Here is a 22,458-nt window from a genome sequence, read left to right on the forward strand (position 1 = left end):
CCCATCCAACTTGAAGGAGCTGGAGCAGTTTTGCCTTGAAGAATGGGCAAAAAACCCAGTGGCTAGATGTGCCAAGCTTATAGAGACATACCCCAAGAGACTTGCAGCTGTAATTTCTGCAAAATGTGGCTCTACAAAGTATTTTGGGGGGGTGAATAGTTATGCACACTCAAGTTTTCTGGTTTTTGTCTTATTTCTTGTTTGTTTCACAATAAAAAATATTTTGCATCTTCAAAGTGATAGGCATGTTGTGTAATTCAAATGATACAACCCCCCCAAAAAATCTAATTTAATTCCAGGTTGTAAGGCAACAAAATAGGAAAAATGCCAAGGGTGGTGAATACTTTCGAAAGCCACTGTACATATTTACAAATATCTTCACATGGGGAGGTTTCTAATAGTTAAAAACACAAACAGCTTGTTCTTATCATTTGATAAACGTCTTTCTTAAATTCATTGTGTGATTTGAATGCCCTTACTTCTATAGGTAAAGTATTCCAGTCAGTTGGGCCTTCGTATCGGAAAGATCTATCATAGTCCAAAACGTGTACACATACGCACAGCAGTGTTCTAGAATATTGGATCGTTGGCTTTCATTCTTTTCGAATTCTCCGTGCAGCTCAAGCAATTTTTCCAACTGTCAACACATTCAAATGAATACAGGATGCATACCAGAGCTGCATTGGATGGGAATTGTGGGAAGGAGCACGTTTGTCCTCTGCAGATTGTGGTCTCAAAGCTGAGTAGCTACGTCACAATGCGACGTTTGTGGACTATGATTTGCGCTTTACTCCAACCTCATAATGTACCCTTGGAATTTGTAATTGCAGGAAAAGGTAACATATGGAATTGCTGACAAATTGAATTGTTTTAACCCTCCCGTTGTCCTCCCATTCTGCCTACTCCCCGTGTCCCCGGCGGGTCACCCTGTCCCGTCTCGGCTAAAGGCCCAGAGGGCACAAGTGTGACAGTAGGCGTGCGAACAGCCTTTGCAGATGTATTTCTTACACCTGCAGCACGCCGTGTGTGTCTTGGCGTCCTTCTTGGGCGGGCAGAGCTGACACCTCTTCCTCTTACTCGCCACTAGCGGGGCGGCGGCCGGGCCAGCGGCATCCAGGCCAGCGGCGTGCTCCCGGGCTGACGGAGGAGCCGCATCGCGGTCGGCACTCTGCAGGACTTTGACAAGCGCGGACGCGGATTCGGTGCGGGGGAGACGCTGCCTTCTTTGTATCAAGGGCTTGACAAGCGCCTTTCCCAGCTGCTCCAGGAACACCCTCCTCTTGTTCCGCTTCCGAGGCATCCAGTCGGGCTTGATCTCTCGCCATATGACAAAGGCGTTGTAGGAGGACACGTCGAGGATGTTGTGGAAGATGACCAGGGGCCAGCGGGCAGTCATCCGTCTGCAGCTGTAGGTGCCGACCACCTTGTCTAGGTTGTCCACGCCGCCCTTGTTGCGGTTGTAGTCTAGGATGAGGGCCGGCTTCCGGTCGCGGCGATCGCTAATGTCGGCCTCCGTGTGCAGCGTGCTCAGGAGTAGCACGTTCTTACTTCTCTTTGCCAGGTAGGACACCAGAGTGGCGGTGGGCGTGAAGGCGAACCTGGAGGACGAGACCTGTCTGCCCTTTGACTGGAGCAGCGCGGGAGGGAGCTCGGGCTTGTTCTTTCGCACCGTGCCGACCATGGTGAGGTTCCTCTCGAGGAGCCGCTGGCCGAGTTCGTAGGAGGTGAAGAAATTGTCACAGGTGACGTTGTGACCACCGGGCAGCCCCTGCGTGAGATCGAGGACGACGCGCGCACCCTGGTTCTTCTCGGGGGCTCCGCTGGCCGCCTTACCGGTGTAGACTTGCATCTTCCAAGCGTAGCTGGACTTGGCGTCGCAGGCCACCCACGACTTGATGCCGTATTTGGCCGGCTTGCTGGGGATGTACTGTCGGAAAGGACAGCGCCCTTTTGGGAGAGGGAGAGGAAGGAGATTAGCGGCGGCGGCGTCACTGATGCTGACGCTGACGCTACCCCTCTATACTACCGCTGGCTCATCATTGGGGGCGAACGGCGTTTATGTTACACGCTGCCGCTGCCGATGCTACAGCTGACGCTACCTCTCTATACTACACGTACACAGATACACAGATACATAGACAGTACCTCTGAATGGGACCAGTTGTTGGTCCACCGTCAAGTCAGACCCCGGGTTGAGAGGAAGGAGATTAGCAGCGTCATGCTGCTGATGCTACTGCTGCTGCTACTGCTGATGCTACTGCTGCTGCTACTGCTACTGCTGCTGCTGATGCTGATGCTACTGCTGCTGCTGATGATGATGCTACTGCTGCTGATGCCGCTACCTCTCTATACTACCGCTGGCTCATCATTGGGGGCGCACGGCGTTTATGTTACACGCCGACGCTGCTGATACTGCTGTTGCTGATGATGACGATGATGATGATGCCGCCGACGCTACCTCTCTATACTACCGCTGGCTCATCATTGGGGGCACACGGCGTTTATGTTACACGCCGACGCTACCTCTCTATAGTACACGTACGTACGTACGCACAGATACGCACAGATACGCACAGATACGTGCAGACGGTACCTCTGAACGGGACCAGTTGTTCGTCCACCGTCAAGTCGGACCCCGGGTTGTAGAGGGCCGGCAGCCGCTCCTCCCACAGGTCCCAGATCTCTCTTATGGCCGCCAGTCTGTCGGCGGCGAGTCTCGCGGGTCTCGACCGGCGGTCGTCGAATCGCAGCAGCCTCGATTACTTGTGAAAGACCTTGAGTGGCATGGGGCCTCGGAACACGGTCCTGCCGCTCTCCGCGTCCCACAGGCTGGCCGCGGCCTCGCCCCGGGACCTGTAGACGCCCGCTAGGATTAGCAGCCCTAGGTAGGCGCGCAGGTCGACTGAGTCCATGGGTTGCCAGCCGTCGCCGTATTTTCTCACCCGCTGCAGATTCGTCATGTCCACAATGATCCTTTCTATCGCCGGCGTGACAAACAGCCGGAAGGTGGACTCGATGTCAAGCGCGCGACGCGGCGTAGGCCGTAGGGCCAGGCGTCACCGCGGGGCTGGTCCGGGCCACGATATGCCGCGGAGGACCATTTGATTTTGTCGTTTTTTGACAGCAACGTCTCCCTTCGGGCTTGGCCGGACGCCGCCGCCGTGTCCTCTCGCTCTGGCTCTCTGTCTCGCTCTCGGGCGGCGGCCGTGTCTCCCTCTCGCTCTCCCTCTCGCTCTTCCTCCTCCTCCTCCTCCTCCGAAGAAGAGGAGCACGACCGCAAGGCCGAGTCGTCCGCGTCACGTTCGGGGTCGTATTCCTCGCCGTCTTGAGAATCGCAAAAGTCTTCTTCGTCTTCTCGGTCGACACTGGAGGCTATCTGTTCCAGGACCTGAGCCGCGCTGAAACCGGGACCGCGGCGAGGCGTCGGCGGCGGCCTCACGCTCGGCGGGGTCGTATTCCTCGCCGTCGTCCTCATCGTCGTCCTCGTCGTCCTCGTCTTCTTCTTCTTCTTCTTCTTCTTCTTCCTGACAATATTAGTAGCCTCTCTACGGCCGGCCGACTGCACGCTGACGCACCGCGCCCGGCCCGGGGGGTCGCTCTGACCCGGCCTGGACGCGGGGGGGGGAACAGCTCCTAACACATGGCCGAGCCGGGGGGTCGCTCTGACCCGCCTGGACAACTGCAGAGGGGGTTATAACATACGCATTGCTAACACATGGCCGAGCCAGGGGGTCGCTCTGACCCGGCCTGGACGCGGGGGAACGGCTCCTAACACTTGGCCAAGCCAGCGGGTCGCTCTGACCCGGCCTGGACAACGGGAGGGCTAACACATGGCCGGGCCCGGGTCTCTCTGACCCGGCCTGGACGCGGGGGAACGGCTCCTAACACATGGCCGAGCCAGCGGGTCGCTCTGACCCGGCCGAGACAACGGGAGGGTTAAGATGGTCATGACATAGATAATTTAGCTATATTATTTGGAATTTTAGGACCCCTGTAGGTATCAAAAAATAATATAAAAAAATAATTAGATGAAACACTGAATTTGGCCTTAGTGTTACTAGTCCATACAAAAGCATTGAATAACATGTTCATGCATGGCAAAACAGAAGCTACAGACCTTTTTGTGAAAATACAGATTTTCGGGATGAATCCTGGTCTGACAAACACTGCTGTAGCTCTGCCACCTTCCACTGCACATGTGGAAGGCCGACATCAGCAGATGTGGTGGATTGAGACAGCCCATGCACAAAACTGATATCTCTAGCTTAAACAGACAGGTTTTGATTATGCTATTTAGATGGTCTCAATCAACTCTAGGTGGAAATTTAAGTTGATACACAAAAAATAAAAATGGTTCCAATGTTTGTGAGTCACAGCCAATTTAGTGATCCATATATTTTGAATGATATGTCTTATAATTGCATCCAAGAATGATTCTGCAAAAAGTCTGTTATAAATGGCATCTAACTCGCAAAGTAAAATCTTGGTTGAGTTTTGGTTGATGATGTCACCATAGTCTAGGATAGGAAGCAGCAGTTGGGTTACTAAGGTATTTTTAATGAATAAAGAAAAACAGTTCTGTATAGTAACCCAAGCTTACAATATAGTTAATAGTTTTTCCAATGTAATCAATATACTTTCAAAAAGAGAATTCAGAATCAATCCTCAAACCCAGATATTTCAAACAATCAACACTTTCAAGCGTTGATACATCACTTGCATGAAATTTAAAATTGCCAGCTGTGGAGTTTATTATTTTCCATGTACCAAATAGCTTAATATAGGGCTTTGTTTGATTTAAAACCAAATGATTTGCTAGAAACCATTTTTGTAAAGTGGGAGACTTGCTTGTATCTGCTAAATATTTTAACCTCATGTATAGAGCACTGTATTATTAGCGTATAAGTGAACGTGAATTCTGACAAATGAGTGGTAATTAATTTGTGAATATAGAGAAAAGGGGGGCCAATACTGAACCTTGAGGTACTCCTCTACTGAGGCCAATAACTTTGTCTCCTTCTATGAAAACACATTGTTTTCTATTGCTAAGATATGCATGGAACCATTTTAGTGATCTGTTAGTGAAACCAATTTTTTTAGGTGTTCCTAGTAAGATAGAATGATCAACTAAATCAAATGCTTTTGATAAATCAATAAAGAGATAATTTGTAAGTTTTACTAATGCTGTAGTAGAATGGTTGGGTTTCTAAAGCCAGATTGAAAGGGTGAAATTCAATACATTTACATACCACATATCGCTTATGCAATTTCAAGACCCTGTCCTTGAGGTAAATGTAACCCTATGAGTGTCATCCCAGCCAACACCCACACAGACAAACAGTCACAGACTCATCCCAGCCAACACCCACAGACAGTTGTAAGATGGCGCCGGAGCAGAAGGCAGACGTTGTACATGCTCCCAACCGGTTGTGTTTTTTTGTTCATTTATCTGCATTATTTGTAACTTACTTTTTTACTCTTTTTGTACATAATGTTGCTGCTCCCGTCTCTTATGACCGAAAATAACTTCTAGACATCAGGACTGCGATTACTCACCACGGACTAGCAGAATCATTTTTCTTCTTTCATGACTCTGACGAGTCGGAGGCATAGGATATACGGCTCCCTCGGGAACAGGCCCTGACCCCAGTGATCTGCGTGAAGAGGAGGCGCAGAAAGAGAGGCCGGAGAGCGGACTGCCTTCTGAGAAGTTGGAGGCAATCGAATAAACCCCCACTTCCCTCAATTCTGCTAGCAAACATGCAATCTTTGGACAATAAAATGGACGAGTTACTGGGAACATTAAACTACGAACGAGACATTAAAAACTGTAACATCTTATGCTTCACGGAGTCGTGGCTGAATGACGACAATATCGACATACAGCTGGCTGGTTATACGATGTACCGGCAGGATAGAACAGCGGCGTCTGGTAAGACAAGGGGCGGCGGCGGTCTATGTATTTTTGTAAACAACAGCTGGTGCACGATATCTAAGGAAGCCTCGAGCTATTGCTCGCCTGAGGTAGAGTTTGTCATGATAAGCTGCAGATCACACTACCTACCGAGAGAGTTTTCATCTATATTTTTTGTCGCTGTTTACATACCACCACAGTCAGAGGCTGGCACTAAGATTGCATTGAATGAGCTGTATTCTGCCATAAGCAAACAAGAAAACGCTCACCCAGAGGCAGCGCTCCTAGTAGCCGGGGACTTTAATGCAGGGAAACTTAAATCAGTTTTACACAATTTCTATCAGCATGTTAAATGTGCAACCAGAGGGAAAATAACTCTGGACCACCTATACTCCACACACAGAGATGCATACAAAGCTCTCCCTCGCCCTACATTTGGCAAATCTGACCATAATTCCATCTTCCTGATTCCTGCTTACAAGCAAAATGAAAGCAGGAAGCACCAGTGACTAGATTAATAAAAAAGTGGTCAGATTAAGCAGATGCTAAGCTACAGGACTGTTTTGCTAGCACAGACTGAAATATGTCCCGGGATTCCTCCAATGGCATTGAGGAGTATAACAAGTCTGTCATTGGCTTCATCAATAAGTGCATCGATGATGTCGTCCCCACAATGACCGTATGTACATACCCCAACCAGAAGGCATGGATTACAGGCAGCATCCGCACTGAGCTAAAGGCTAGAGCTGCCGCTTTCAAGGAGCGGGACTCTAACCTGGAAGCTTATAAGACTGTGTGATCACGCTCTCCACAGCCGATGTGAGTAAGACCTTTAGACAGGTCAACATTCACAAGGCCGCACGGCCAGGCGGGTTACCAGGACGTGTACTGCGAGCATGCGCTGACCAACTAGCAAGTGTCTTCACTGACATTTTCAACCTCTCCCTGTCCGAGTCTGTAATACCAACATGTCTTAAGCAGACCACCATAGTGCCTGTGCCAAAGAACACTAATGTAACCTGCCTAAATGACTACCAACCCATAGCACTCACGTCTGAGCCATGAAGTGCTTTGAAAGGCTGGTCATGGCTCACATCAACAACATCATCCCAGAAAGCCTAGACCCACTCCAATTTGCATACCGCCCCAACATATCCACAGATGATGCAGTCTCTATTGCACTCCACACTGCCCTTTCCCACCTGGACAAAATGAACACCTATATGAGAATGCTATTATTTGACTACAGCTCAGCGTTCAACACCATAGTGCCCTCAAAGCTCATCAATAAGCTAAGGACCCTGGGACTAAACACCTCCCTCTGCAACTGGATCCTGGACTTTCTGACGGGCCGCCCCCCAGGTGGTAAGGGTAGATAACAACACTTCCGACACGCTGATCCTCAACACAGGGGCCCCTCAGGAGTGCATGCTCAGCCCTCTCCTGTACTCCCTGTTTACTCATGACTGTATGGCCAGGCACGACTCCAACACCATCATTAAATTTGCAGATGACACCACAGTGGTAGGCCTGATCACCGACAACAATGAGACAGCCTATAGGGAGGAGGTCAGAGACCTGGACGTGTGGTGCCAGGACAACAACCTCTCCCTCAACGTGATCAAGACTAAGGAGATGATTGTGGACTACAGGAAAAAGAGGACCGAGCACGCCCCCATTCTCATCGTTCGGGCTGCAGTGGAGCAGGTTGAGAGCTTCAAGTTCCTTGGTGTCCACATCATCAACAAACTAACATAGTCCAAGCACACCATGACAGTCGTGAAGCGGGCATGACAAAACCTATTATTTTACAGCTGCACCATCGAGAGCATCCTGACTGGTTGTATCACTGCCTGGTATGGCAACTGCTCTGCCTCCGACCACAAGGCACTACAGAGGGTAGTGTGTGCGGCCCAGTACATCACTGGGGCCAAGCTTCCTGCCATCCAGGACCTCTATACCAGGTGGTGTCAGAGGAAGGCCCTAAAAATTGTCAAAGACTCCAGCCACCCTAATCATAGACTGCTCTCTCTGCTACTACACGGCAAGTGGTACCGGAGCGCCAAGTCTTTGTCCAAGAGGCTTCTAAACAGCTTCTACCCCCAAGCCATAAGGTTCCTGAACATCTTGTCAAATGGCTACCTAGACTATTTGCATTGCCCCTCCCCCCCCCCTCCCCTCTCCACACCACTGTCACTCTCTGTTGTCATCTATGCATAGTCACTTTAATTAACTCTACCTACATGTACATACTACCTCAACTAACCGGTGCCCCGCACATTGACTCTGTACCGGCACCCCCCTGTGTTTATTGATATTTTTGTTTGTCCAATGTACCAGTATATCCCTGGATACTATGGTCACTATCTCAGATAGCATCAATGCCACAGAACTATCAGTGGTGAGATGAGGGCAGGCCCCTAAATGGCAGGTAATCCAAGAAAAAAAACAAGTAGGCGGCCAGTACGGTGCAGAAAAGTTTTGTAAAATATTTCCAGATAATATATACAATGACAACGTATAACAAGGAACAGATCAGCCTATAGTGTATACCATCAGGACGCACAACTGCTGTCAGTCAAACACCCTCACCTCAGGTGCCCTTTTCTCACAGTCAGACCTATTTGGTTGTAGGTGCCCAGTCCTGGATCAGCATTCTTGTGGTAACGCATCAAGAGGATCGACTACACATCAGCCCAAAGCAGGAACACACCATACCATGAAAACAAGGGCTGGTGTGTGACAGGGCAGGGGGAGACTGACGCCATCGCTCCGGGATACCATCGCCACGGAGACTCCGCCCTGGCAGTCAGGTGTCAAAACAACAGAGCTGGCGCATGCTGCCACGCTTCCTGGGCGGCTGGTGCAGGGCTCAACCCAAACAGTAGACTGTTAAAGTGGAGAAGCCCCTGACTGATCCACTCACAGCCTGCTGAGGCTGAGACGCTCCAGGCACTGTGTTCTTGTTCTCACACAGCACTGTGCTGTCTGTCAGAGCGGGAAGATCATAATAATTACCCCCATTATGTAAGATGGTTCTGTTGACATCACACCCCTGGATCACCTTTCCTTGACGGTGGCACAAACAAAAATGCCTAAGCATTTGCTCTTAAGCTGTACAAATCTGTGCTCCCAATAAAACCCTATCCATGCTGAAATTACCTTGTAGTACTTGAATATAATACACTGAACAAAAATATAAATGCAACATGTAAAGTGTTGTTCATGAGCTGAAACAAAAGATCCCAGAAAATGTCCATATGCACCAAAAGCTTATTTCTCTAAAATGTTGTACACAAATTTGTTTACATCCCAGTTAGTGAGCATTTTACTTTGCCAAGAAAATCCATCCACCTGACAAGTGTTGCATATCAAGAAGCTGATTAAACAGCATGATCATTACACAGGTGCACCTTGTGCTGGGGACAATAAATTGGCACTTTAAAATGTGCAGTTTTGTCACACAGCCAATTTGGCAGTACGTCCAACCGGCCTCACAACCGCAGACCACGTGTAACCACGCTAGCCCAGGACCTCCACATCCGGCTTTTTCACCTGCGGGATCGTCTGAGGGGGGGTTGGAGGCGGGGTGCTGAGGAGTATTTCTGTCTGTAATTGAGCCATTTTGTGGGGGAAAACTGATTCTGATTGGCTGGGCCTGGCTCCCCAGTGGGTGGGCATGGCTGCCAAGTGGGTGGGCCTATGCCCTCCAAGGCCCACCCATGGCTGCACCCCTGCCCAGTCATGTGAAATCCATAGATTATGGCCTAATTTATTTATTTCAATTGACTGATTTCCTTATATGAACTGTAACTCAGTCAAAACTTTGAAATTGTTGCATGTTGCGTATATATATTTTTTCTGCATAATTTAACTAGTGTTAGGTCATTTGTTTTCATGGCGAGGAGGTTACTTCTGTTATTCTTAACTCATGTATATTCAATCAAGCAATTATATAATTTACAGGTTGATTATATGAGCCCCTAATGTCAGGACCAAAACTAGATTTATTCTCTGAAATGTTATATATTTGTTATATGAATGATTATCACGTATTTTCAGCATGGTGGTAACTCTTGTATGGGGTCAGAAATAACAATAACCAGTACAGCTGTTGTATCCTTCCTCCTGACATTGTAGCAATGATGCCACCTGTTCCACCTTCTCTCTCAGCACAGCTCACACTCTCCTTTACCCATCCACCTCTCACCCCTCTCCTCCCTCCCTCCTTACCCCCTCCGCATCTCTCCCCTCACCCCCCCACCACCCCCCCACCACCACCCCTCCCTGGGTTTGAGGTTTGATCGATGTCCCTGTGAACATGAAACTTCCATTAAATCTCAGGCGGGGGAGACTATCACAGAGATCCCTTACTGCTCCTGGTCCCTCTTTGCTATGAACACAACCCTATAAATATTGCATTTCCTATATATATTTATTTAGGGGAGGGATATCAGTGTTGTGTGTAATGCAATATGATCAACTTTATTCTGCAGGGGGACTGGCCACATTTTTATTGGAGTACGGCCGAATGTCCAGAGTCAATGGGGAACCTGAGAGAGTTCAGTCAACCAGCTATCATCGTTAGCCTAATTGAGGCTATAAATCCCATGTTTCTTCCAATAGCTGAGATGTCATATGCTATTAACATAGGCAAATCAGGTTACATCTGCCTGAACTGTGGCATGACAAGTAGACAACCTTAACAGACCATGACTTCTCTTTGTCTCTCTACGTTCCTTTCTTTAGCCCGCTTTAGAGCTCACAGTTTCTATTCTGTGCCCAGAGAATAAAGACAGCTCAAGTAACACACAGCATATTTATCAGAGGTCTATTAGCATGAAGTTTCCTTTAGGCTTCTCTCACCTTTCCCAACCCCAACTCAAAGGTTGCTGTCTTCAAAGAACAGAGGGGTATAATTCTAAGTGTCACAAAGATTGTTATTCTCAGAGCGTGTCTGAACAGTCACGACACACTGACACCATGCTTCTGAAATGTTATAACCTTCAAATGGAGAACACAAGGGGAAAACCCCCTGGATATTGAATGAGAGGTGGTGGTTTTTTCTCTCAGAGTTGGCAGTTTACTTTGGATTGGCGTGAGGGGATTAGGGGAAGCATTCCTGTGTAATTAGTGATGGCTGTTCTGCCAGTGACACACACACAGCTGAGTGACACATCTCGTTGTGGACGCAGAGCTTAGCCCCGCCCCCAGGCAAGGCCCCCTGTCTCCCTCTGGTCCTCTGGTCTGCCAGCTGAACCACCTGCAGCACTACATAATATCTTTGGATTATACAACTGTTAGCCTAGCGCTCACTGCTGGAAGCAGGCTAATCCAATAGCTAGCTGCAGGATACTACATTGAATGTATCATCTCAGTCTAAGTGTTTCAAACCCTATATGGGAGTGAACGGTTGTTTAATATTGACATTTGAGGAAATATGGTCTAACTGGTTTTCCTGGTGTTCCTGTAAGTTTGTCTAGATTTTTGGACTGAATTCACCACTGGAGTGCTCTGTTCTCTTGGATTTGCCATTCGGTTGCTCAGTCATATCTGTCCCACAACCACTGAGGGGGATGATGTCATCTGGACTGTTTCAGACAGAGAGAGAGAGAGAGAGACAGAGAAAGAGAGAGAGAGAGACAGAGAAAGAGAGAGAGAGAGAGAGGGAGAGAGATATTTGAGAGAGAGAGAGAGAGAGAGAGAGAGAGAGAGAGAGAGAGAGAGAGAGGGGAGAGAGATATTTGAGAGAGAGAGAGAGAGAGAGAGAGAGAGAGAGAGAGCGGGGGAGAGAGAGATATTTGAGAAAGAGAGGGAGAGAGAGATATTTAGAGAGAGAGAGAGAGAGGGAGAGAGAGAGATATTTGAGAGAGAGAGGGAGAGAGAGATATTTGAGAGAGAGAGAGAGAGATATTTGAGCGAGAGAGGGAGAGAGAGAGAGAGAGGGGGGAGAGAGAGATATTTGAGAGAGAGAGAGAGTGAGAGGTGGGAGAGAGAGATATTTGAGAGAGAGAGAGAGAGATAGAGGGGGAGAGATATTTGAGAGAGAGAGAGGGAGAGAGAGAGAGAGAGAGGGGGGAGAGAGATATTTGAGAGAGAGAGAGAGAGGGGAGAGAGATATTTGAGAGAGAGAGAGAGAGAGATAGAGGGGGAGAGATATTTGAGAGAGAGAGAGAGAGAGAGAGAGGGGGAGAGATATTTGAGAGAGAGAGAGAGAGAGATAGAGGGGGAGAGATATTTGAGAGAGAGAGAGAGAGAGAGAGAGGGGGAGAGAGATATTTGAGAGAGAGAGAGAGAGGGGAGAGAGATATTTGAGAGAGAGAGAGAGAGAGAGAGAGAGAGAGAGAGAGTCTAGATCATAGGTCTGCTGTTGAATGATACATGAGGTAAGCATTTTTTAAAAACAACAGAAACAATGAAAATCTCCTTCCAGAACGCAGTGTCCTGTGACTGACCCAAACATAATGGGAAGTGTCTCGCTCTCTCGCTGTCAGACAAGTGCTGCTCCTGTCATTCTTGGAAAGGGAGTCTTCAGTCCACCTTTATTTAATATTTTTCTGTTACTTTTTCATCTCTTTCTCAGTCTGTTTTTTTAATTAATTATTTATTTATTTATTTATTTGTAAAGTGTAGTGAGGCTTTAATTAAATATATTGTGATTTGATTAGACGTACTCTTTTCAGTCATTGCGTCCTTTATTTTCTGCCATTAATCTGACTTGCTTAGTTAAATAAAGTTAAAATAAAATAAATGAAATCTACGTGTTCACTCTGTACTGATCGTTGTTTATATGGTGTAAATGAGAAAAAGAGGAGAACATGAAATTCTTTGTAGGTGTGAATGACTCAAGGTTTTACCTTGAGATGTTCTGAGGCCTGTTCAGAGCTGTCAATGTCTGTGAGTGAGCCATGTAAACAAAGGTATTTTCACTGACACACAGACTACCAATACTACCAATACATAAAAAAAGACTTGTAAAGAAGAAAACATATAAATATATATTTTAAGAACTGTTTACAAATGTCATATAACAAAGAAAATCTAAATACAGAAGTTCTAGGTTCAAGTTAGTCCTCCTCATATACTAACCATATATTTGATGTGAGAAAATGATCAAGCAATGCACAAATAGCAGCAAACTATCACTTGAAGTGCTGGAATTGGATTAAGCTCATTTGACGTGGAGTGTTTGTGTAAAGTTGAATTGTCTGCTTAGCGCAGGCGTCTGGTGTGCAAGGATACATCAGCTGTTTCTGAGAAGCTGAGCACTTCCTTTCAGACGGTGAACATGTGTATTGGAGGAAGGTACTGAGAGAAGAGGGGAGGAGAGGAACGTAACAGCACACTGGGGACAACAAACCAGCACACAAGGAAAGCACTAAACTAAACAGATGAACTGCAGGGAGGGGGCAGACCTACAGGAAAGACAGAGTTATTCCACCACATCTCTCCCCTTCCCCTTTCCCCTCCCTCTCCTCCCCAAATCCAGTCTAAGCTGCCCGTGGAAGGCAGGTCACAGAGAAGTGGGTAAAATCCCTCCAGGTGATGGTGATTTCCTCCAGTACCCCCACCCTCTATCCAAACTCATCTGTAAGGGTTTAGCGCCTGTAAGGTAGGTGGGCTGCCACGGTCAGTTAGCTTACCATTACCATCTCTTAAGGAGGGCTAATGAAGTGCTAATTGTCTGAGTGGCCAGTGGAGGCTTTACTGTAAAGCCTCGGACACACAGGTGGGATTGTCTACCGTTAGCCGTCCGTGAGTACTTAGAACCTCTTAACAGGGTCTCCTGTTTCCACTAGGTAGAGAGGACACAACAGGCCGACAGTGGAGGAGCTCACACCGTCTGTGTTAGATTAGGGCCTGGCCCAGACAGTGGAGGAGCTCACACCGTCTGTGTTAGATTAGGGCCTGGCCCAGACAGTGGAAGAGCTCACACCGTCTGTGTTAGATTAGGGCCTGGCCCAGACAGTGGAGCTCAGATCTTCTGTGTTAGATTAGGGCCTGGTCCAGATAGTGGAGCTCAGATTTTCTGTGTTAGATTAGGGTCTGGCCCAGACAATGGATCTCTGATTTTATGTGTTAGATTAGGGCCTGGCCCAGACAGTGGAGGAGCTCACACCATCTGTGTTAGATTAGAGAAGAGAGGGAGGAGTATGGAGTAGAGAGAAGAGAGGGAGGAGTAGGGAGCATAGAGAGGAGAGGGGGGAGTACGGAGCATAGAGAGGAGAGGGAGGAGTAGGGAGCATAGAGAGGAGAGGGAGGAGTACGGAGCATAGAGAGGAGAGGGAGGAATAGGGAGCATAGAGAGGAGAGGGAGGAGTAGGGAGCATAGAGAGGAGAGGGAGGAGTAGGGAGCATAGAGAGGAGAGGGAGGAGTACGGAGCATAGAGAGGAGAGGGAGGAATAGGGAGCATGGAGAGGGAGGAGTATGGAGCATAGAGAGGAGAGGGAGTAGGGAGCATAGAGAGGAGAGGGAGGAGTACGGAGCATAGAGAGGAGAGGGAGGAGTAGGGAGCATAGAGAGGAGAGGGAGGAGTAGGGAGCATAGAGAGGAGAGGGAGGAATAGGGAGCATAGAGAGGAGAGGGAGGAGTACGGAGCATAGAGAGGAGAGGGAGGAGTAGGGAGCATAGAGAGGAGAGGGAGGAGTAGGGAGCATAGAGAGGAGAGGGAGGAGTACGGAACATAGAGAGGAGAGGGAGTAGGGAGCATAGAGAGGAGAGGGAGGAGTAGGGAGCATAGAGAGGAGAGGGAGGAGTAGGGAGCATAGAGAGGAGAGGGAGGAGTAGGGAGCATAGAGAGGAGGGGGAGGAGTAGGGAGCATAGAGAGGAGAGGGAGGAATAGGGAGCATAGAGAGGAGAGGGAGAAGTAGGGAGCATAGAGAGGAGAGGGAGGAGTAGGGAGCATAGAGAGGAGAGGGAGGAGTAGGGAGCATAGAGAGGAGGGGGAGGAGTAGGGAGCATAGAGAGGAGAGGGAGGAGTAGGGAGCATAGAGAGGAGAGGGAGGAGTATGGAGTAGAGAGAAGAGAGGGAGGAGTATGGAGTAGAGAGAAGAGAGGGAGGAGTATGGAGTAGAGAGAAGAGAGGGAGGAGTATGGAGTAGAGAGAAGAGAGGGAGGAGTAGAGAGAAGAGAGGAAGGAGTATGGAGTAGAGAGAAGAGAGGGAGGACTATGGAGTAGAGAGAAGAGAGGGAGGAGTAGAGAGAAGAGAGGAAGGAGTATGCAGTAAAGAGAAGAGAGGGAGGGTGTGGATCAATGGAAAGAAAACAGACTACCAAGTGAGAGTAATGAATAGAAAGGAAATGCTATGGAAGAGGAAGGGTTAATTAAGTAAGAAGGAATGACAAATAGACAAATGAGTTAAATGAGGAGAGAAAAACAGAGGCAGTGTTAAAGGCCTAGATGGAGGATGAGTGGCCAGGGCTCTCCCCTGCATTAACATCATAGCGTCTGCTATCCTAAATCTCCTTATGAAATCTACTCCTGCCACGGGTAATTACAATGAACAACTTCATATGGCACGTCTGCCTGGCTCCCAGATAAGGCAGGCCAGAGCGTGGCACCGACTCCTTCGCTTTGGAAGGGAAAATCCTTTATCTTATCTCTATCTTGGCAGAACAACCGGCTTCTGCCCAATTCCACCCTAATCTTCTGCGTAAACAATACTGATATTTCACCACCGCAGCAGAAAAAAAGAGAAAGAGAGAGGCTGGGAGGGAGGAAGCGAGGGAGGGACGGAGAAAATGGAGGAGAAAAGAGAGGAGACTGATAACATCACTCATTTACAACGCTCGCCCCTTCTGCCAAACCCCTGGTCCACTCTCAAATCATTTATTCTGCTGAACACTACCTCAGCATCCAAACGCTCCATATGAAAACACAGTCATACGGTATTTCATTCCAAGGCCATTTTGTCGGGCCTTAGGGCTAGATTCAATATGTAGTGTGGAAGATCCGCCTTATAGCGCAAGTGAAATTAAAAGGTCATTTCCGATTGAGCCGACATACAGTATGCACTCGTTTACCGTGAATGCAGTTTCTGCGAACGTGGGAACATTGCCTTAAAATTTCAGTTGCACTATAGATGTCACGCTCTGACCTAGGAGAGCTGTGTTTTCTCTGTTTAGCTAGGCCAGGGTGTGATAGGTGGGTGGGCATTCTATGTTTTGTTTTCTATGTTTTGGCCGGGTATGGTTTCCAATCAGAGGCAGGTGTCTATCGTTGTCTCTGATTGGAAGCCATACTTAGGCAGCCTGTTTTTCCTTTGTGTTTTGTGGGTAGTTGTTTTCCGTTTAGTTGTAAAGTACCTGACGGAACTGTCTGCTGTCATTTTTTTGGTTTAATTTGTAAGTGTTCATTCTTCTTTCATTAAAACTACAAGGTGAACATATTCCACGCTGCACTTTGGTCTACTCATTATGACGCCTGTGACAATAGCACAGATTTTCTGAACTACGGATTGAATCTAGGCCTTAACGTATATAGCTAAAATGCTCTGCATGGTCAATCCGACGTCTACATTTGCTGTGCAGCATTTACGGTGATACGGCCTCTTCAGAAGTCAGGGAATTCATACCTCTTATGTTTTACAGAGCAGTGCAGAGCTGTTGTGAAGGAAGTTGTCAAGGAAGTGAGTTTGTGTTTATACAGGATCTCCTGCCCCCACCTACCTTCAACCAATCATGTCAATGCGGAGCTATACGGAGCTATGAGGAGCCCTCCGCATAAAAAATTGACTTTAATACTTTGTCTGTGAGATAGGACCAGTCTGAAATTATGACCCACTGAACGTCTTTAGAATTAAAACAGATACAATACAGCAAATATTTCCTTGGATTTCTCTAGATATTTTACCTTTAGATAGAGTAGTGACATGGAGCAGGCGTCTCTTACAAGTGAGTAGAAGAGTTATACAGTTGTGTAAGAATCAGTCCAAGGAAACACTCACTCACATATTCTACAAAGATTTAGTTTTTCTTCTATTCATGTCCCCTAAGGTTCTCTCTCACATCATCCCTGCCTTAGGCCATTTCGCTCCTCTCTCTTTCTCTCTCCTCCATCTCTCTCCCTCCGTTTGTGTTTTGCCCTCTCTCAGAGGAGGTGAAGAGCTTCATCACTCTTTCCGTCGATGGGGCTGGATAACCCTCAGGGCTCTGGCAAATTAGAAATTCACTTTATTTAATCAGTACCACTCACACCTCCTTGGTCCACGTGACAGAAAGAGGAATGTGTCAAACACGTTACTCAATGGCAATGTCAACACATTCTCTTACTTCAATGCTGGTGAGGTACCTTTACTGATGGTGACAGTCAGTCCAACTACAAACTCTTCAATGATACAATATCTACAGACATATGTCATGCCCTGACCATAGAGAGCCCCTGGTGCGTGTCACCAGTCCAGTGCCACCTGTACTGGCTCCACGCACCAGGCCTCCAGTGCGCCTCTCCAGCCCGGAGCATCCTGTGCCGGCTCCACGTACTCGACCTGAGGAGCATGTCATCGGTCCAGTGCAGCCTGCGCCGATGCCCAGTCCAGGTACGGCATCCAGTACCGCTCCAAGGCCAAAGCCTTCCTCTGCAGCGATGCCCAGTCCAGGCACGGCGTTCAGCCCGGCGCCATGGCCGGATCCGGGGTCTGGGCAGGGGCGGCGACCCGCACCGGAGCCACGCACCAGGCCTCCAGTGCGCCTCTCCAGCCCGGAGCATCCTGTGCCGGCTCCACGTACTCGACCTGAGGAGCATGTCATCGGTCCAGTGCAACCTGCGCCGATGCCCAGTCCAGGCACGGCATCCAGTCCCGCTCCATGGCAGGAGCCTTCCTCTGCGCCGGTGCCCAGTTCAGGCACGGCGTCCAACCCAGCTCCATGGCCGGAGCCCTCCTCTGCGCCGGTGCCCAGTCCAGGTACGGCATCCAGTACCGCTCCAAGGCCGAAGCCTTCCTCTGCACCGATGCCCAGTCCAGGCACGGCGTTCAGCCCGGCGCCATGGCCGGATCCGGGGTCTGGGCAGGGGCGGCGACCCGCACCGGAGCCACCACCGACACTAGTCACCCCCCCCCCACCCTCCCCATTTGGTTTCAGGTTTTGCGGCCGGAGTCCGCACCTTTGGGGAGGGGTACTGTCATGCCCTGACCATAGAGAGCCCTTGGTTCTCTATGGTGTTGTAGGTCAGGGCGTGACTAGGGGGTGTTCTAGTCTTTTCATTTCTATGTTGGTGCTCTTGGTATGGTTCCCAATTAGAGGCAGCTGATGTTCGTTGTCTCTAATTGGGGATCATACTTAAGTTCTCCATTGTTCCCACCTGCTTTGTGGGATATTGTTTTGTGTATGTGCATGTAGCACCACTACTTTCACGTTTCGTTGTTGGTTTATTGTTTTGTAGAAGTTTCACTTAAATAAAAGATGTGGAACTCTAATCACGCTGCGCCTTGGTCTGTCTCTCGTCACGATCGTGACAACATAATGAATAATAATATACACAGAGTTGAGGGTCTCTCCAACTATGTTGTAATATATATATATATATATATATATATATGTATATATATATATATATACATATATACATAGATATAAGTAGAGTAAAAGGTCTGGTTCAGAGATATGTTTAGGAAGAATAAGTGACAGTTTGTAACCAAGCTAGCCAGGTGTGTGTTGAATACAGAGGCATCATCGCTTCTAGAGCAGTTTGCAGGAGAGGGATTATTTTGACCAATCTACTCCAAAACAAGATTAAGGGGACAGGATCATGTTTGATTGTCAGCTACAATAGCCACAACTGTGAAACAAGTCGGTTGGGCACGGGATCACACACAGGACATGCGTGAAAATCAGGGCATGGAGTAATCTTTTCTCTTAAGAACCACAGGAGACATTAAACCCATTTTAAGCGACTGTGATAAACAAGGTAGGCAGACCACTACTGTAGGTAGCTAGTGTGTGCGAGAGCTCAGAAAAATGGGCCAGGGACCACATTAACTGTCATTTTTTTGTCAACAATATACACACAATACTCTGATGTCAACGTGGGGAAAAAATCTGACATTTGTAAAAACAAGAATCATGAAAAATGTTAACTAATGTATCTTGATTAGATAAGTGTCAATACATGTTAAAATCACCTTTAGCAGCGATTATAGCTGTGAGTCTTTCTGGGTAAGTCTCAGAGCTTTCCACACCTGGATTGTGCAACCCTTACCCATTATTCTTTTAAAAATTCTTCAAGCCCTGTCAAATTGGTTGTTGATCATTGCTAGACAACCATTATCAGGTCTTGCCATAGATTTTCAAGCTGATTTAAGTTAAAACTGTAACTCGGCCACTCAGGAACATTCACTGTATTCTTAGTAAGCAACTCCATTGTAGATTTGACCTTGAGTTTTAGGTTATTGTCCTGCTGAAAGGTGAAGTCATCTCCCAGTGTCTGGTGGAAAGCAGACTGAACTAGGTTTTTCTCAAGGATTTTGCCTATGTTTAGCTCCATTCTGTTTATTTTTTATCCTGAACTCCCCAGACCTGAACAATTACAAGCATGCCCATAACATGATGCAGCCACCACTATGCTTGAAAATATGGAGAGTGGTACTCAGTAATGTGCTGTATTTGCCCCAAACATAACACTTTGTATTCATATCAGGTGAGACCCAAATGCAGACTGTGTTGAAGTAACAATATTTATTACAGCAACAGGGGCAGGCAAACGACAGGTCAATGCAGGCAGGGGTCGGTAATCCAGAGTAGTGGGGCAAAGGTACAGGACGACAGGCAAGTTCAGGTCAGGCATAGGTCTGTAATCCAGAGTGGGGCCATGGGCTCAGGGGCAGGGGCAGGCAGAGGGGTCAGGCAGGCGGGCTCAGAGTTCTTGGATACTGGTCGGAGCTGCGGAAGTGAAGTGGCCGGGCTTTACTGAACCCCTCCCGGAGGTCCTGGGATTCCTTGGGAATGGAGAAGTCCGGGGCAATTTCCAAGCCCCCAGGAAGACATCCCGGGGCAGGCAGAGCTGATTTCAGGCAATGAGTGTGGCAGAACAGGCTCCAGCCCACGATGGCACCAGTAGACTAGTCGATCGAGGAATTGTGTTGCTGGAGCCAAGAGAATCCCAATACCACAGGAACCTGCGGAGACTCAATTAGCAGGAATTGGATCATCTCGCTGTGGTTCCCCGACACTCGTAGGTTGATGGGGGTGGTATGGTGGGTGACCTGGCCTATAGAGCGCCCGTCCAGCGCTCTAACATCAATGGGAATGGAGAGGGGTTGAGTGGGGATGCCCAAACACGAGTCGATGAGTATCTGGAGAGACTCGGAACGGTTGCCCCACAGCAGGGTGGCATGGAGATGGGGCAAGTAGGGGGAGATGCAAAATGATCCTTAAGACCCACCAGAGTACTCAGGAACTCGGGTAAACTCAGATCCTCTCGGGGACGAAGACCCCGGGGACTTCTGGAGTTCATCAGATGCAAGGTGGATCCTTGAGTGAGCGATTGGGACCGCAATCAGACCTCTTTTCCCTCCTACGTTCCCGTAGCCGACCATCGATCTGGATGGTTAAAGCGATGAGTGAGTCGAGATCCGTAGGTAGTTCCCTTGCTTTCAAGCTCGTCCTTTACTTCCTCTGATAATCCGTGCAGGAACGTGTCGAACAGCGCTTCCGGTTTCCAGGCACCCTCCGTTGCTAGCGTGCGGAAATCCACCGTATAGTCTGCCACACTGAGGGAGTCCTGCAGAAGCTGGAGTAACTTCCGGGAAGCCTGCGGATTGTTGCTCCCACACTGCCGTGGCCCAGGCGAGTGCCCTCCTCCTACGAACACGCTGCATTTTGGTCCGCTCCTTCAAACAGCCATAAGAGGACCAAGCAGCGTGGAATGGAGCAGCAGGTGAAATGGACTTGGGAGGAAATTTTGGACGCGGAAGGACCCTGGAGTCAGGCTGGGGAGTATCGCCGACCGAAGGAGGAACTGGAGGCAGCGAAGGCAGAGCGGCGTTTCTTTGATGCGCTGTACAAGTCACGAGGCAAGTGCGAGAGGCAGCCCCGCACACGGGGAGTTTGGCGGAGCGGGTGACGAGGCAAGCACCGAGCTATGCGGTGATGCGCACTGTATCGCCAGTGAGCATTCACAGGCCGGTGCGATCTGTGCCCGCGCCCTGCATTAGTCGAGCTAGGTTGAGCATCCAGCCAGAACGGGTTATGCCAGATCTACGCTCGAGATCTCCAGTGCGCCTCCACGGCCCAGTATATCCTGCTCCTGCCCCACGTACCCAGCCTCCAGTGCGCCTGCCCAGTCCGGGGTGTCCTGTTCCTGCTCCTTGCACTCTCCCTCCAGTGCGCAGCCATAACCCGGTACAGCCAGTGCCTGCTGTGAGCACTCGGCCCTTAGTGTGTCTCCCCAGTCCGGTGAGACCGATTCCTGCTCCTCGCACTATTCCTCCAGTGCGCAGCCATAACCCGGTACAGCCAGTGCCTGCTGTGAGCACTCGGCCCTTAGTGCGTCTCCCCAGTCCGGTGAGACCGATTCCTGCTCCTCGCACTCTCCCTCCAGTGCGCCTCCATAGCCCAGTACGTCCTGTGCCTGCTCCCCGCACTCGCCCTGAGGTGCGTGTTACTAGTCTGGCGCCTCCTATGCCAGCTCCACGCATCAGGCCTCCAGGACGCCTGCCCAGTCCGGGGTGTCCTGTGCCTGCTCCCCGCACTCGACCTGAGGTGTGTGTTACCAGTCTGGCGCCACCTATGCCAGTCCCACGCATCGGACCTCCAGTGCGCATCCCTAGTCCAGAGCCTTGAGCGGCGGTCTGCAACCCAGAGCCTTGAGCGGCGGTCTGCAGCCCAGAGCCTTGAGCGGCGGTCTGCAGCCCAGAGCCTTGAGCGGCGGTCTGCAGCCCAGTGCCTTGAGCGGCGGTCTGCAGCCCAGTGCCTTGAGCGGCGGTCTGCAGCCCAGTGCCTTGAGCGGCGGTCTGCAGCCCAGTGCCTTGAGCAGCGGTCTGCAGCCTAGTGTCTTCAGTGGCGGCCTTTAGCCCAGAGTCTTCAGCGGCGGTTGGCGGTCCGAAGCCTCCGGTGATGATCAATGGTCTGGTTCCTCCGGACATACAGAAGTGGGGGGGATCAGCGGGTGGTGGGAGTACTACGCCCGGAACCAGAGCCGCCGCCATAGACACTAGTCACCCACCATACCCTCCCTTTGTGTTTTGTGGTTGTTTTTTGGGGGGGTTTTTTGCATTCGGAGTCTGCACCTTTTGGGGGGGGGGGGGGACTGTCATGTCCTGACCCTAGTAAGATGTAATTTTCTATAGTAGAGTAGGGCAGGGGGTGTTTTGGGCTGATCTATGTTTTCTATTTCTATGTTTAAGTTTTAGTTTTCTATTTCTATGTTGGGATTGTTTGGGGTTGATCTCTAATTGGAGGCAGCTGATCCTCATTTGCCTCTAATTAGAGATCATATTTAAGTAGGGGTTTTTCTCATTGTTTGTGGGTTATTATCTTTTGAGTAGTGTGTTTTCCTCTCTGCGTCACGGTTTGTTGTTTTGTATTTCAGTTATTGCATTCAGT

The 22,458-nt window shown here is 49.1% G+C and overlaps 1 pseudogene; it reads right to left on the reverse strand.

Annotated features, from left to right (window-relative positions):
* Nucleotides 1-922: 922 nt before the first annotated feature.
* The window catches only part of LOC106588146 (piggyBac transposable element-derived protein 4-like), a 32,195-nt pseudogene continuing 10,659 nt past the window's right edge, over nucleotides 923-22,458 (reverse strand).

Source organism: Salmo salar, chromosome ssa28, assembly GCF_905237065.1.
Source record: "Salmo salar chromosome ssa28, Ssal_v3.1, whole genome shotgun sequence".
In the NCBI taxonomy this organism is placed as follows: domain Eukaryota; kingdom Metazoa; phylum Chordata; class Actinopteri; order Salmoniformes; family Salmonidae; genus Salmo; species Salmo salar.